Source organism: Callionymus lyra, chromosome 1 (assembly GCF_982586985.1).
Source record: "Callionymus lyra chromosome 1, fCalLyr1.hap1.1, whole genome shotgun sequence".
In the NCBI taxonomy this organism is placed as follows: domain Eukaryota; kingdom Metazoa; phylum Chordata; class Actinopteri; order Syngnathiformes; family Callionymidae; genus Callionymus; species Callionymus lyra.
The window spans coordinates 35,319,242-35,337,420 of NC_141818.1; the positions used below are offsets into that span (position 1 = coordinate 35,319,242).

At 37.3% G+C, this 18,179-nt stretch overlaps 1 long non-coding RNA gene across 1 annotated transcript; it reads right to left on the reverse strand.

Annotated features, from left to right (window-relative positions):
* Nucleotides 1-7,808: 7,808 nt before the first annotated feature.
* LOC148089234 (uncharacterized) lies at nucleotides 7,809-9,161 on the reverse strand. The gene is made up of 3 exons (XR_015710482.1): nucleotides 8,979-9,161; nucleotides 8,576-8,671; nucleotides 7,809-8,501 (listed from the first exon to the last, which is right to left on the reverse strand). It is a non-coding gene; the product is annotated as an uncharacterized LOC148089234 (long non-coding RNA).
* Nucleotides 9,162-18,179: the final 9,018 nt, after the last annotated feature.

The following is an 18,179-nucleotide window of genomic DNA, read 5'->3' on the forward strand; positions in this document are numbered from 1 at the left end:
TGATGCAGGAGAGCCTCCCTGACGTTTTTGTGAAGATGTTTATTTTGTTGCTCTTGTCTCTTTGAAGTGCAGATATAGAGGATGAAGAAAACACGGAGAAATGTATTTTTTCGACTGACTCCAATCTGACATTTTCTCTTCTCTGCTGTCTTCCCTTCAACTCAAAGGCTGTCGTCTGCATCGCAATTCCTGCTGAAATCAGAACACTTGGTAAATGTCAGTCCGAGCTTCTGCTGCGGGGGGTCTCGTCTTGGCAGGTGGAACGGATGTTTTATTTAAACTAAACATTAAATATTTTACTAAATAAGATTAACTTAACTGAATAGGATCAGATTCGCGGATTGACGTTTTAGAATCTTACCCTACAGTCAGTTAATTTCTCATTTCTTTTTTTTAAAAGGTTATTTAGTTCTTCTTTTTGAAAGAAGAAATGTGTGAGAATGAACACATTAATTAAAACAGTGAGTCTGTCTGTGCACTAAGAGAATTTTTTTTTTTTTGGTTGGTTGGTTGGTTTCCTGTTTTATCGTTCAGGGAAAATCAAATAGTCGACTCAGCATTTGAGCCATTATGGAAATGATCGCAAAAGTGGCCACAAATCCACTTCCTTGAGCAGGTTATGTGGATGATGGAATGCGTTGATTCTAGTGCCTGAGTCGAGAATCTGTATTAAAATAACCAAAAGTGTTTTTAAAGGCAACCAAAATGTTTCATTGCAACCACTTTCTCTGACCAACAAAAACAGGTTGGTGTACACTGACGGGAGACTCGGTTCCATTCCCGAATTAGATTCTTGATTTGAGGAAGCAGTTTTATTGATTTCAGTAGATACTGTAAGGTTACTTGAAAAAAACACCTTGGCAGATGTACGCACAGTTTCAGTGCTTTTCGGTGCCAAATTGATTCGTGGTTGCGGAAATAATGAACACAAATAATATTGTTGCGAGTAATCAAACGAGAAATGTTGTATTGATTAAGTGATTTAAAAAAAAAGAATTGTTCAAACATTACGGTCATCATTGATCCAGCTTTGTGTTCAAACTTGCCCTTTCTCGTCTGATGGAGGGAATCATTGGTTCTGTTTTGTCACGAAATGCTCGGCAGAGTGAGCGACATTCACCTCCCTCGAAGCAAACGTTTCTCAAATCGATTTGTGATGAAACAGTGTTTTGAGCTCCAAATGATTCGCATTAGGATTATGTTGGACTCCTTATCAATGATGGTTTGACTCCGACCGAGCTCGTTACCACCAGATGCTCACACAGTGTTGACGGAGGGTTTAGTTTCTTCCACATCATTGGATTCTTTTTCAAGGTGTAGATGGTTCAAGTTATTTGGGGTCATATTTATGAATGTAGGGATTGAGGGGATGAGGATCGGTGCAGAATTGTTCGTCGGAAAGAGCTGAGCCAAAAGGCAACTCTCTAGATTTAATGTTTGTGAGTAAGTGTATGTTGTGTATTCCAGGCAAACGCACAACTATTCACAGAGCTACAATATGTGGTTTCAAAGTTGTAGTTAGTGCCAGTCAGGTAATCGATCCATTTTTCATAAAAATTTACAAACCTGTATTTTATTTTCAAAAATAAATGTCATTGTCAGATTAAAAAAAATAAACTTTTAGAAATCAGGAAGAAATAGAGCTGCTTCTTCAAGGAGACGACGCAGCTTATCCATCACAACACATTCATCAAAATGATAAAAAATGATACTATGGAAGCCAAACTTTACAAGTGCAGGTATTTGTACTTGTAAAGCAGGTGACATGTCAATGTGCTAGCAGCGTTAGATGGATGTGGGTGATTTATTCAAACAAGTCAATGTTAATGTGATGAAGATTCACTGACATGAGACCCAAGGGCTCAGGCCGTTATTCTCCCTCTCGCCTCCGAGCAAATCTCTCCATCCGTCCCGTCTCACCTCCGTCAACGACTCCCGTCTCGTCCGATATTTAATCCTGCGAGACTCGTTTGAATCTTGAATCTCGACAAATCCGCATTTGGATTGAAAATCGTTGCTTGGATTGAAAACTTTGCTCTAAACTGTTTAGTTTGCTGAATTATCTGCAGGATGGAATGATCTGTTCAGGCTGCTCCGAGTCTTCACAGTTTAATTAACCCTCAAGACGAAGTAAGAACAAAGGTATAATCATCATCAGCAAATGGTCAACATGTCTTTTCCTTAGAGATGCCATCCATAAAACACCTCCCTTTTCATCAGGTACAATCATCCATCATTCTAGAAAAACTCAGAATGTTGAGTAATCTGTTCTTTTTCAGTAGTGATGGGCTTGTGAAGCTTCATGAAACAGTGTCATGTTGTTTAGAGGTCAGTAGGTGGCGCCATCAGTTTAAAAATGATGTTTCATTAGAACAGTTGTTCAAAACAAAAGAAAATAGTGCAGAGACCGCCATCTAGTGGACTCTTAAAATAATGACACTGCTTCATGAAGCTTCATCAGACCATCACTACTTTATATGGTTATCGTCAAAATTTTCCATTTTAAATTAGCACTTGAAGCTCAGTTGTCATCGCCTCGACTCCCCTTGGTCGTCATAAGGGTGAGTAGAAAATGGGTGTAATTTGAATTTTGGGTGAATTTTATGATCTCTTGAACATTGAAAAGTAGAGAGAAAATGCAGATCACAAAACATGAGGAACCAAAGTCACATGATCAGTTCAGAGAAAATGTGTATGAAATCAAAGATTTGATTGAGACAATTTTGATTTAACGAGACAATAAAAACCTTCAAGAATGTGTTTTTTATCTTTAGTAGTGATGGTCTGATGAAGCTTCATGAAGCAGTGCCATTATTTTTATAGTCCACTAGATAGAGTCTCTGCACTATTTTCCTTTGTTTTGAACAACTCTTCTAATGAATCATCATTTCAAAGCTGATGGAGCCACTGGAGATTTTAAGGCAATTGAAGAAAACAAGGTTTTGTCAGGGATGCAATTACATTTTTTTTAGCTATACAATTTGTTTGTTTTGTTGGTTTACTTTACGTTTTTATGCTGCCATTTTGTCCAGCTCGTGAAAGAGGCTTAAACATTGAAGACGCTGCTATAAAAAGGATAAAATAGGAGTTTTTACAAGCTAGAAATTTTGAGGTCGAATAAATATCTACAGTCAGATGGTTCTGTAGCAAAGCATTATGGGTCGTGGTCGGTGGGTGATGAATTGAAGGAGCAGTTCAGGGTCAGCATCCGTCGTTGGGCGTGTGGGTCATGAGTGCAGCTATAAGTGCACGACCAGACTCTCCGTCCTTGACTACGACTGAAAAAAATAAAGTGAGTTTAAAAAAAAAACAGAAAGTTCGAGTCTGAAACTGACATTTCAATTAAATTGCCATCAGACGTGGCTTCATATCGAGCAAAGACAGTTTGGATTCTATAATTATTTCTATTCTCTTCTCAACGGAACAAAAGTCTTCAGAAGAGAGCGGCGGACAGAAGAACAATGACCATTTAAGTGAATATTTCTCAGCCATTTAGAACGTTAATTTGACTTTCCACCAGGAAGAGGTGTTAAATAAAGACGACAGCGATTTCAGTCAAAACACAAACACTCTCTATCTCAGAATTATGTTTTAAATAATCTCTTGTTCCGCCATTAAATTAATATGAGATGATACAGCTTTGTATTCCCGGGAAACTAGCAGCAATCTGTTTATAATATTTCGGTGAAAAGATAGATATTCATATATGTTCTATTAACTATTCTGGTTAAGAACAAAAGCTTCACAAGATCCCAATTTGATTTCAACTTCTCTTGAGTACTGCGTTCTTCCCTAGTGTGCTTCTGCTACTTGCACTCAGCAAGTGACCTTTCCAGGGTGTCCCTCGTCCCATGCATCATTAGGGGTATCTCTCAAACAACGTTAGGTGATAAACTCTCTCAAATCCCGTCTTCAAACTGAGTTTTACTGTCATTGGAAGTCTTTGTATAACTGTTGACATCCATTGTCTCTGTTTCTTATCTTGATTTTCATCTTTATAGTTGACGTGTAGCTTGACCAACCCTTTCTTACGACCAAAACATTAGTATAAATGTGTGGGAACATGCCTGCTGGAGACCTTGGCTCCTGTAATTATTTGTCATAAACAATTAAAAAGGAAATAAATATAACTCGTATCCATTCATCCATCAATCCATCTATCATTAAACATCTGTGCATATTTGGACTGTGGGAGGAAACCAGAGTGCCCACAGTAAAGCCAGACATCTACAGGGAGCATACAAAGAATAAAAGTCTAATCTATTCATTGACTGTATCTTTGAAGGCGAGACTCAAAACAAAAGTCCATTCTAATTGAATTGAAGTCACATTTGTTCAAATCAAAGCGAGTCTTTCTCTTGCTTCCTCTTTGGACATGTTGATATATTCCGCTGATGTCCTTGAGAAACAAAACAAACGATGATCTGGCGGATGGTACGGGAAACATGGGCGTAGCATTGGTCGCGGCAGCCGGCTATCAATCTCAGAAACAGATGGCCTATCAGATGTTTGGCTTCGTCCTTGACACATCTACCGGACTGTAGCGAGGTGACCCGCGCCAGTCCAGATGATGGCTCGTCTTTAATGCACTTCCAAACTTCTATAATGTGATGTTCTAATGAAATATCATTTTTTAAATGATGGCGCCACCTACTGACCTCTAAACAACATGACACTGATTCCTGAAGCTTCACAAACCCATCACTAATTTTCAGGATATACAACTTCACGAACATTTTTAACGGGATATAAACTGAATAATGTATTCAAAAGGTTTAGACTTACAGCATGAAATGGACCATTAAGAATGAATTGTTCCAGAACCGATTGGAAGTGAAAATAGACGTCTTTTATGTGGGCTGGAAGGATTAGATGAGTTTTCGTTTATTAGCTGACGTCAATTCCGGACAATACATTGCGTTACATTATCTTGCCTTTGAAGATCGGTGTCATACCGATCCACAACAAGACCGTTTTTGTATTCTATGAAAACTAACAACATAACTAATTCATTGTCTATTTATCAGTTTTTTTCCCCAAACAGACCAACTTTTAGATGAACACAGGAGTTTGTGATTCACATTTCTTTGGACGAAACTTTACTAAAACAAGCGTCAGACAGACAGAGCACATAGCATGTCATAACCAAATAAGTCCAGCAGGTGCACCAAAAACAAAGAGTTCAACCCTCAACCCGGACAGAGTCACAGACTAATCATAGGAGAAACTAAACACCTTTCAGTCACTAAAAACCAATATAAAAGAAATCTTAACAATATACAGTATTTTTTCTGTGCTGCATGGTAACAAATACCTCACTGGGTTGGAGACCACTAGTCTAAAACGACAAGTTGTCACGGTTCTTCTTCATGGCTTGACACTTTTTTGTTCCCCCATAACACTTCGAATGGGAATCTCTAAAGGTTTTATTTGATTCGAAAGCCACATTAAAATGGTGCTAAAATGGTGGTTAAAGAAATAACAAAAACAAAATTGACTGAAACTTAACATATATTGTGACCTTAAAAATTTGTCTTTAGATTATAAAAGTATTATTTATGTTATGTCTGTATCATTTTAAGGGGCTGAGACAGCACGTGATGGTCTGATGAAGCTTCATGAAGCAGTGTCATTATTCTCAGAGTCCACTAGATGGCGGTCTCTGCACTATTTTCCTTAATTAACTGTTCCAATGAAACATCACCTTTAAACAACATGACACTGTTTCATGGAGCTTTGCAAGCCCAGGGCACGATTATATTTTTAAATACATGTTGATTATTTTTAGTGTGGGGCTTGCGAAGCATCATGGAACAGTGTCATGATGTTTAGAGGTCAGTAGGTGGCGCCATAAGTTTAAAAAATGATGTTTCCTTAGAACAAATGTTCAAAACAAAGGAAAATAGAGAGAAAATGCAGAGACCGCCATATAGTGGACTCTGAAAATAATGACACTGCTTCATGAAGCTTTATCAGACCATCACGTGCCATCACTAAATCTTTGTATTTTGGTCAAAATATTGTATCAGGGAAAAAGACACCATAATAAAAGAAAAAACATGCATTAACTGTTTACTCTTTCTGGCCCAGTTACTAGCGTTTATTTCAGTACTAGTTACGGTTATTATGGTAGAGAGTATCGGTTCAATTCCCCAAAGAACACCTGTGTCGAGCTAACATGCTACGTTCTGATTCAATCGATCTCTTTATTATCTAGGTAGAGAAAGTTAGGATGGACAAATGTGTTTAGATGTGTTTTCGATTCCACAGAAACACTTTCCACCACTGCATTCCAACTGAACACCACGACAGTCCTTGTAGAAATTTCTCCTCCGGTCCAATCACTCGACAAAATCCATTAAAATCAAATCATCCCTTAAACACACTCACGTAATCCTCTCGTCAACCTTGAACGTCTCCCTTCATAACAATGTGACAAGATCATTAATATTAACACGACAATGAGAATAATCCACGACGGAGGATTTGTCCAAACAGCACCGAGCTATCGGACCTCGTCTTTAATGACATATAGAGCTTGTACTCGCAACACCCAGTAGGTTCAGAGAGGATAATTAGTTTTTTCTTCTTTTGTACTGAGAACATTGCAATTTCTGTAGTCATAATCATAATTAGTTTCTTTTTTCTGTCTTTAATAAGTAGAGATCAAGCTTCCATTTTATATAATATGTATAGAACATTGGGTCTCTCTCTATCTTTAAAACCATTTATTTGAATGTTTTTCTCTAAATCTGTCTTAGGTAAGAATAGGGAGGAGAAAAAAGAAAGGATTGAGGTCCACTTACAGTTCTTTTCAACAGTCGCCGACAAGCACTTATCCATCTATATCTTTTGAACTCCCTTAACTCACTTAATGTGTTAATGTAAGTGTCTCTTAAATAGATCCTGGACCTCTTTTGTACTAATCAGTGTCTTTTTGTACTAAACTCTCTTTTAATAAAGATATTTATATAAGAAAATGTGCTTAAGCCCCGCCCACTAAAAACTCTCGGTTTTAACTAGTACGCAAATTCTCAACAGATAGTATGTCTCAAATCAAACACTGCTGCTACGCACTAACCGGAAATGACGTGACAGCTTCTTCTTCTACTAGTATTTAACGATTATTTCAACCAGCTGTTGGAACACTATCGACACCTGCTGGCAGCACATTTTGCAAGTTTGGATGAAGAAATATGAGAAACGAAATATTCGCGAGATATTTACGCCGGTATCAGCACCGAAGAGGTGTCATCCTCCTACTGCTGGCTGAAAATGCACCTATAAGTATATGCATACAGTATATATATACATACGCAAGTATGCGATTTGAGACACAGCTATAGTCTTGCACAAGCAACCATGCCCACTCTGCTGTGATTGGTCAGGGGTCAAAGGTAGGTAGTGACTAGACCAAACCTCTGCCAACCTTCAGGAATAGATCGAATAAGGCACATTCTACGATAGTACCTGTCGACAGTATATCAAATACTGTGATTTGCGTCGACATTTTTATCATTTTTAATGAAGCGCTAGTGTGGGAATAGCACGATGGTACATCTACTGTAGAGAAAGAAATAAAGTGAGTGACAATTTGTACTTTTCAAGTTGGGGGAAATTTTGTGTAGCAGCTGCTACTCAAATACCTAACAATAACATTGTGAGAATAAATACTGAGTTCAAATACATGTATCACAGTATAATCAAGTGAATTCAACGTCGTGCATTAGCCAAGTTAATCCTGCTATTGCAGTATAAAATCTGTGTAGCATCAGGTAAAGTGTATCACAGAAGACCAGGGATTTGAACCAAACTGTCTGAATCCTAACACACTACAAACTATGTACAACATATTTAGGGCTGATAAAATGAAAACATATGTTGGATGCTGTGTAATAAAATGTATTTTTCTTTTTTACTTATTTCTTCAACAGAAAAAAAGGAACATCTTATTAGAAGAAAGTAGAAGGTATCCACGTTGGAAGAGACCATTTTACACAAAAACACTTTTTTCATTCTTTGGTGAAATGTAGGAATTCTAGAGAACGACATTTGTTGGAGACTCGGGTATTTCCCCAACAGTTGGGTTTGTCTCTTTGAGTTCTCTTCTGCTTCTCCTCTAAACAAGGCAACAAGCTTCTCTTCAGACAACCTTTCATGGTTCGCTCTCAGGGAATCCAGATGTTAATATGTTTCAACTCATACATACATTTCTGTGGCTCCACCAGAACTTCAAACACAGGTTTTATCAGCTCATCAGTATCAGGAACTATAAAAAAAATATATATATATTTTGATTCAGTTTAACAATCATTTTTTTGATTGACAGTTAAACAGTAGGTTTTTTTTTTATTGCATGAGGTTTACTAAAGTCGTTTCTTCCTTCACAGCCTTGAAAGTTCCTCAGTCTTTTTTGTACACCTTGTACCTGATGTACACTCGAATCGTGGCTCGAGTTCGTCCAACAATGCCATTGTGATGCAGAACCAGCCTGGTATACTCTGTGAATTCATATAAATAATCAATACGTTTGTCCTTGGGCTCATTCATTACACTGAGATACTTAATTCCTCACCTGGTGAGTCAGCTCTCATATCGCCACCATTTTGTCTTTCTTTTGAAGCTGTTCTGTGAATGAATGTTGCTCTGAAATCCACTTATGGACGAGTGTCTGAATGAAAATGATATCTTAATACCTTTTCTAGCTGGATGTGTGATGCACCATGAATGAGAGATATATAACAACATACATATGTAACAGTATGAGACATGGAGTCTACTGACTCTTTCAAGAAACATCTTAAGACGTTTTTATTCGTTCAGGCTTTTCCTTGATTTTCTGGAACTCATGTGTTGTTCTCAGTTTTATCTTGACCTTTAAAGTATATACTTTATTGAATTTTGTTTTGATTGTTTAAGCGCTTTGTAACCCTGGTCTGGAAAAGCGATATATAAATACAAATTACTTACTTACTTACCATTAAAATAAACTGCTGCAGACGTCATGATGCTCACAAGTGTCTCTGCCACTGCAGACATAAAAAAACAAACTGTTTCCTGTTGTTGATTCTCCCCTCATCGGTGTGGAACGAAGCAAAAGCTCTGCGTCCAGCTCGCTGTCTGAACCAACACTTCTGCACTTAACAGACGCTTGTGTCGCTGTTAACAATCTGAAACGTAGAATAACAAAAATGTTACTGCTAACACACCTGATGCACTATTTTTACTCTTAATAATTGATATCTTAGATTTGTGCAATATTTATCCTTGCCATTCCTTTTTATGTTATTTCTACAGTGTATTTTTCTATTTTGTATTTTTCCTTAACATGTCTTTCACATTACTAGCAGCAATATGTGGTAAAAATGTATCTTTGTGAGATGAATAAAGAATGTATTTTCTGTATAGTTTTTCTTCTATTACCTGCAACTCAGATGACTTTATTGATGTGACAGAGAAAACCACCACAAACTTGTGCTAATGAAATTCTATTCATTATGAAAATATGAATTTCATGTATTTCAATGTCTGTCACTTAAACTGTAAGAAGCTTCTTCAGACCATCACTAAGTTTTTGTGATGTCTACAATAGCTAGTACTTTATACTTTATAACCAGGTGTACTTTGAGTGACTGCATGTCTGTGAAGTTTAGTCTTTGACCTAATCATTTCCCTTTGAATCAGATTTCCAGCGTTTTGGAAATGTTGGTTTGTGCAGAAAAATATGTTTGTTTATTTTACGATTATTTATTAGTATATTGAACAAAATGTCAATTTGACCAATTGTGTTGTGTAGGTGTGAGTCTGTGTTTAGAAAAATAACCAAAACTATGTTTAAGCGCTTGGAGCGTCTTAAAAAAAAACCTGCAAAGCTGTGACCTTAAATGAATTACAAACAAAATCTATATTCCTTCTTTGTTGATAAAACATGTAGGAGAAACTACAAGCGGAAAATATTCATCTGTTGTTTGACTTCAGGGGCTTTTAAGAAATTAAATTTTCAGACGTCGTCTGGAACAAACCAGCGGAGCGACTGAGCCAGATGTCCGATGTGTTTTGGTTCTTGACAGCTCAGCATCAGAGATAGATTCGGCTATTCAGGCAGAAAACAGAGGGAAGCGTCTGAATCACTCATCGTCACTATGTCGAGCGGTTTTGCGTGCTCATGAGTTACAATGGGTTTACGACGCTTCATGAAACACTTCCGTCTTTTCTTTTACAGCCAAGCAGAAGCCCTTCTCGCTCTAAAGTAAGTAAGTAAGTAAGTAAGGGGATTTAAGGATCAGAGAAATGTAAGTTCTTCTACTAGAGCAAGTCAGAGTTCTGTATCAACTGCACACGAGAAAGCTCCACAGAGCTGTTGGTTAAAAAGCAAACTTCAGATTCTTAACTCAGACTCACACCTACAAAACACAACCGGCTAAAAAATAATATGTCTCGAAAAATTATTTTGTTAAATATGTACTACCTCTGACAAAAATTGACGAAAACACAGGAAATCTGAATCCAAGTGAAATTATTCTGTCAAAGAATAAAAAAAAAATTCACTTCACAAGGTACATGTAGTCCCTCAAAGTTTTTATGCTAAATTTTATGTTTCAGTTTTACCGGTATTTGCATACAATACATGCAATCCACTGTTTTTACACTAGATGTCTTGGTCGGGAACTTTATGTCTACAAGCATTCTATTACTGTAGAAAGAAAATCAGTTTTGTTCCTTTACTGTGTATTACAGAACGTACCGTACTTACTTACAATATGGTAGAAAATAAAAGTAAACTCAATAAAACTTAAGAGCATTATGAGCAAAAAAAGAGAAAAAAAATCCCAGATATAGAAATGAAACAAAGAGGAAGTAAAAACAGAATGACACATCTATTAGCTAAGGTGTTGCAACTGGGATAGAACTGATGTCCCTGCAGCGTCTATGAATTTCTGCAATTCCACAAATCAAACAAATTTGTGTATGCATGTATACCATACTGTACACTAACATATTACTGTGTATGTTACCTAGTTGCAAAGTGTAGTTATAGAAATGGACATTGTACTGAATATACGGTACTTTATGATGTATTACTGATGTGTTGTTGTCGTAGCTCTCTAACCGTTTCTCTCTCTTTCACAATTCTGTTTCGTATTTCATGTAGTTTTATTACATATTGGAGCTTTTGGATGCTCCTGCGTCTCTCAGAGCTCATCTCACTCAATAAACGATATAAAAAAAACTGGCCTTACTTTGAGCTAGTAGGAGTATGTGGAGCATCACAGTTGTCGGTTCAATTGTTCTCACAAAAGGCCCGGAAAAAAGGACTTTCATGTGAAACTCATCAGTCTATTCATGTTCTTGGGAATAAAGGCTATTCCATGCGACAAATATCCAAGACACTGAAGATTGTCTACAACGGTGTGAACTATTCCCTTCAGAGAGCGGCACAAACAGGCTCTACCCAGAGCAGAAAAAGAAGGTGGAGGCCCCGGTGTATGATTTGTACAAGGTAAAGAGGATTTTGAACAACAATGGTTAACACTCCATTTTGCAATGCGATGTCATACCCTGTGGACAGCACTTGATTGTAACCAGTCTCCTCCTACAACAGGACAATGACCCAAAGCACATCTTCAAGTTATGCAAGAGCTATTTAGAGAAGCTGGTTTTCTGTCTATAATGTAGTGGCCAGTGAGGTCACCAGATCTCAACCCCATGGAGCTGTTGTGGGAGAAGCTTGACTGTGTGGTCAACGCCAGAAGTGTCCATCAAGTCAATCCAACGTGTGGCTTCAGGAAGCGTGGGGTGAAGTTTCTTCAGATAACCTCAACAAATGAACAGACGGAATGCTAAAGGTTTGCAATGCTTTCATTCAACTGGAGCATTCTTTGACGAAAGCAAGTTTGAAGGGAAAAACTATTATTTCAAATACAAATCTATATTTCTAATCTTGTCAAAGTCTATGTTTTCTATTCTTTTTGCCACTTTTTTGATCAACAAAAGTGTGATTTTTAATTGAAAACACAAACTGATGGGTGCCCCAAACCTTTTACGCTTGTGTATATATATATATATATATATACAGTATATATTAATGATAATAAACTTTGGTCCTTTGGAACGCTGTGAAAGAAGGAAGAGTTAACCAGTCCCTCTTAGCTTAAGACTATCTTTCACTAGGAAAGCCACCAAATGCTTAGTGATCAACATCAGGGGAATTTAAGTTAAGTTTATTAAGTTTTAAACACTGTACTATATATACACATGACTTTATAGTACTATGAGGCTGGAAGAAACACGCCTCAACTTTTATTGCACTGATCGTCATATAAACTTATGGGCTTTCTAAAAACTACACATTAAAAACATTAACAACCCCGTTTCACAGATAAAGGTGTTAATAAGTGGCTGTTCTCTAAAGCCTCAAGATCTTTTCTTTTAAAATATGCTTTAAAACAAGGCAGATTTCTTAAGGTTTAACCATTACTTTAAAAAATTCTCTCCTGCTGCAAACATCGGCCATGAACAAAAGAAGATACGTTTGAACAATTTAAAAATGCACTCATAAATAAAGCAAATTAAAGTCAAATGATAAACAAGATATAGTACTTACTAAAGTAAAACAGAAAGAGTAACAAAAACTCAACTTAAATCAATTTCCTCGCAGGTACTCACACTGATGTCGTCCACAGCTTAAGCTAGCAGACACACATCACAAACGTAGCAACACAGTATCTTTGTGGCCGAGAAAGGGATAGCAGGCCCGAGATCCATCGCTCTTTAAAACGTTAGCCTCCAGTAGCAGGAAGAGCGGGTTGGCCACGCCCCCTTGCTTGCTTCCCCAGATGGCCACGCCCCCCCTACACATGCCACGTCCAAAAACACATTTAAACAACTGCAGAGTCGTGACACAAGGCAATGGATGTCATTGAACTCACCGAGGCTGCCAAAGCCAACTGAGAGCTACTTACGAAGCTTCTTTGGCTTGATCTCAAGTCTCTCCTAAGAAGGCAGTTAAGAACATGTCTGGGAAACACCCGTATCTTAGAACTTCTTCTTTGTCAAACTTTTCTTATGTCCTTAAAACCAAACATGGATGATATCTCTCCATGTCAGATACTTTGATTATAAAAAAGGATTCCCAACATTTACCAGAACCACGGCTCGTCAAACACGGCGGTTCCGATTGGTCTAGAGTTGATTCAAACAAATGAAAGCCAGGAGAAAAGCAAAAGAACAAGAACAAAGCCTGGAACAAAAACCCATGTGCAATGAACGACAAACGTCAGGTAACGATGAGGTCAAAAGACGGGAACATTGCAAGAATGAACACAAAGCAAGTACCTACACACTGATGGTAAAGTACAAAGAAACACAATAGAAAGGTCAATGTGACGAGTGGTTATTTAAAGCTGGGTGTCATTAATCTGTCGATCAAAAGAAGGCAATGGAACGGAAGTGAACTCAATAAAACCACAAAGAAAAAATATTCAGAGTTAATCTAGTAAAGGATGTTTCTACACAATCTTCACCTGATAAGGGCCACATAACAGAAGACATATGTGGCCCCTGGTCTGGTCTTTAGACTCTTTAGTCTGATCACAGGAAAGAAACATTGACGTCAGAGATGGACGTTTATTAGGCTGCACTTCAACTGCCTCATAAATTACACTTTCCAAAATTACTGCAAGTGTAAATTAAGATCACTCCCACCCACAGATTTAATAAAAAATGAGACGGTGACGCCACACGAAGGAAGGATTTATTGCTGAAGTCGTCAAACTGTGGCACTTTTATTAAGGTTCTGATTATTTTTGCAGATTATAAACGACTTGAAGAGTTTTAAAAAAAAAATGTGCTTTCATTAGAATTTTTATGTTCCACTTGGATAACTTTTGAAGAAAAGACTGAATATAAAACACTAAAAAAGTAATAATTATCACAAAAGAAAACTCTTAGATTTCACAATAACTTACAATTCAATCAAACAAAGAATAGAAATCAGATCAGGATTAAATACACATTTTACTTGAGAAAAGTGAGAAAGTACAGAGTTTAAATGTCGGCCTGAATCCTTTCTGAAGCACAGAGCTGTTAGTTCGCTGTTATACCTCTGTTGCAGTTTCAAGCAGAACGCCAGCAGTGATACAATTATAATATTATTTGTGGTTTAGTAAACTTGACAAACTTACTTTAGCTCAGGACTTTCCCGCCACACATCATACTCGCGGATCATTTGCGTTTCAAAATGACAATTTTAAAGCAGCCTCCCATGAAACCATTTTGATCTTGTATCGGAAAATAAGGCATTTGTCCGTTCCTCTCAAAGTTTCAAGTTTAATTCAAATTCATTTTAAAGTGAATCTTGGTTTATTATTCATGTTCTTCAACAGAATTGTGTTATTTAAATAAATCCACCTCCTCAATGCTGAGGCATCGTTTCAATGTGAGCGTTTGTTTTCCACAGCAGAAGAAATCATATCAAAGAAAGAGAAACAAACTTAATTTTGAAACTTTTATTCTATTAAAAATAAAAATCTGGAGTCCTCAAGCAAATATCTTAGATATTTTAAATTTCAATAAAGAAATGAAATAACAGAGTATAAAGCACGATGACTTGTATATACTCAGAACATCAGTGTCAGCAGAGCTTGTCAACTAGGTTGTCTGTAGTGATTTTGAAGGTCCAGCAGGTGTCAGTATTCAGTGACACGGTATCAATACAGTGTTGCCATGTGTTGAAACGCTTCATGACGCCTCATGGACCCATCACTAAAAGGGAAAAATTGTACTCGGGGCAGAAAACCCCAAATGCAGAGGCAAGAAACCGGAATGATGAAAAAAAAAACGACTTTTATAGCAAAAGCAAACAAAAAGAGCAGGCAAAAGGCACAAAATATTGACCAACTGAACCGAACATATACTTGAGCAAAACACATACCATAGAAGTCTGACGTCACAACAGAGTCTGAAAAAAAGGAGGGTTTCAAACACAAAATAATCAGAGATCAGGTGAGACGAAGACAAAGGTGACATAAATCAGGGAAATCAGATCAGGAGCGCAAGAGGAAGTTAACGAGACAAGGATCAGGACTTCACAATAAAACCAGGAAGTGAGACAAAAGGGAACGTAAATGACACGAAATGACAGAAGACAAAAGGAATTGAAATAAAGTTATTTACATCTCTTAATCATGGGTTGTACTTGTACACAATTAACATATCTAAGATGGAAGAAGAACTATTTTTGTAGTAATTGTATAAACGAAAGTCTCTCTTGTAAACTTTTAATATTCATGATTTCGGACATGTAGAATATTTGAATCCATATACGTTTTGTCTCCTTTTCATGAGTCCAGGTGTACACAAGGTTTTAATGGACAGTATTAATGCAGAATAAAGAAGTAATTTTACATGAAAAAGGCTTGAAAACCAATATAGAAGCCGTAAATGTATCAATTTGCATCTGTTGTTTACGTCAAACCATGAATCTGACCCTTTATATTATTGTGATTTTTAGTGAGGGTTTATTGTAGGTCTAAACAATAACACAGCAGCTCTTTGATTACACGATATTAAAGCTTGTCCTTCCCGACAATGTTCCTCTTTTCAAAATCCAGATTTAAATTAGAAAGGGACCTGAGTGTGTTTGTCAATAACATGAGTCGAGCCGTGCGACGCTCTCCATGGTGCTGAAGCGTTCGATGAAAGACGAAGCATCAGTGATTATATGTTATTTAACGATATTTACTGAATGCATTAGAATGAAAAATCACGAAATGAAACTTTGTGAGCTTCCTGTTCCATTTCTTAAGCAGTTGAACGTCTTTATTTTCGGCTTTTGTATTTCTCCAAATGATCGGAATTCTCTAAAGCCCGTCCCCTACCACCCCCACACCCCCCCTTTTCCACCTCCTGCTTTATTGCTTTGTTCGGAAGAATAATTCACAAAGCTGTGTGACATGATCACAAAAGCAAATCAATCTCATTTCAGTTATGACTCATTCAAGCGTGTTCAGCCTCTGAATAATTCCTGAAGAGCTCATGTTGAGACGTCAAGAATTTGACTTGGATTCATCAAATTATTCCTTCAGAAATCTTTTTGGAGATTTTTATTGCCGTAGACTCGATCACGAATGTCTGATTAAAAAAATGGTAACTTCAATGGAAGGTTGATCCAATAAAAATGATTTTAATTTTGATTGAGGCAATTTTTGGAATTTAAGACAAAACTTGACAAAAACAAAGGTTACTTGAATAAAAGAACACATTTCTTTATTATTATTTGTTCAAATACCTTTTTTTTATCTGATTTTATTTTTTAGATTAAAAGCAAATTTTTAATTAAACATTTTTTTGATTGAAGCAACTTTGTTTTTATCTCATTAAAAGAAGAACTACCTTCATACAATCCAGGATTTATGATGAATATTGAGCAACAGATTAAACTTGTAAGAAAAAACTAAATCAAACTATTTTAATTTACTTTATAACATGGTAAAAACTAGTGTTGGTCCGATGAAGCTTCAAGAAGCAGTGTCATTATTTCCAAAGTCCACTAGATGGCGGTCTGCACTATTTTCCTTTATTATGAACCACTGTTCTAATGACAAATCATTTTTGAACTGATGGCGCCACCTACTGACCTCTAAACAACATGACACTGTTTCATGAAGCTTCACCAGCACATCACTAGTAAACAGTCAAAAAATTTTTTTCACTCTGAGACATTTATTATCCAGTTTTTCTACAAGTTTATATTCCAGTGTTGACCTTGGTGTGACCAACAACATCTCCTCTAGTGAAGCTAAAGCATGTGAAACAACACACTTATCTCACTCCCTCTCAGTGAACTCACTTATGCAGGTTGGAAAGCTCTCGTTTTTTGTTTTTGGAAATTGTATTTTTTGAGCTTTGGAATGTAAGTAAGTAAATAAGTAAGTATTTTTTATTTGTATAGCGCTTTTCCAGACCAGGGTCACAAAGCGCTTAAACAATCAAAACAATATTCAATAAAGTACATACTTTAAAGATCAAGATAAAACTGATAACACAACAGGAGTTCCAGAAAATCAAGGAAAAGCCTGAACAAATAAAAACGTCTTAAGATGTTTCTTAAAGGAGTCAGTAGATCATCAAACACAGAGGGAGAGGAAGATCGTTCCAAAGCTTAGGAGCAACAGTCTGGAAGGATTTCTCTCTTCTGGTCCTGAGCCGTGTTCAGGAACCATAAGTAGATTCTGATCCACAGACCTCAGAGCCCGAGCTGGGGTGTAAGGCTGGATCAGATCACTGATGTAAAGAGGAGTCTGACCATGAATAGATCTGAAAGTAAGAACCAGAATTTTAAAGTTGATCCTGAAAGAAACTGGAAGCCAGTGAAGAGTTTTAAGGATCGGAGAAATGTGAGTTCTTCTACTAGAGCGACATCAATCAATTTCATAATTCATAATGATGAATAATGTCAACATCACTAGTCGAAACTGTCTCTGATTTACATTTTTAGATGAAGGTCCGTGTTTATGTGCGACGCAGCGTCACACGACAAGTCGGACGCTAAACTCGGCCTTCAGTTCTGGAGCAGCGACATGAACAGGATCCTGCACTTAAAAGATTAAAACTGGGACCCCCTGGAGCCTTTCGGGTCACTGCTTTAAGCTCCGTCAGCTGCGGAGAGTGCATACGGACCACTGACTGTGCGGAACACCAGGCGGGGTCAGTGGGGGGGTGGACTGGACTGGACTGGACTGGACTGGACTGGACTGGACTGACCAGTGCTTGTCCTTTAGGTGGATTTTTTTTGTTGTTGCAGAATTCAGCGTAAAATGATGCTTGAACATATGTAAGCTAGGAGGCTAAGAGGCATTTTTGACAATCAAGGAAATTGAAAATAGGCTGGAGGTGATTCTTTGTTGGCGTATAAGGAGGTACATATTTTAAATAACTCTTAAGACATGTTGCACCAAATTGTTTATCGACCCAGATGGCAGCGACGGAAGTGTCTGAGTAATGAGGTTATTAAGGAGGAGGAGGGAAGATGACAGTCCATTCCAGTGACTGACGAAAAGGCTCCGTGGACCATTGGAACTCGTCCTACATGTGGCGAACCTTTCATTTGTCTCCTGATGAAATGACCTTTAGCAGAGGTCGGTTCAACAGTGTGCTGACCCGCTGAAACGTTATGAGCG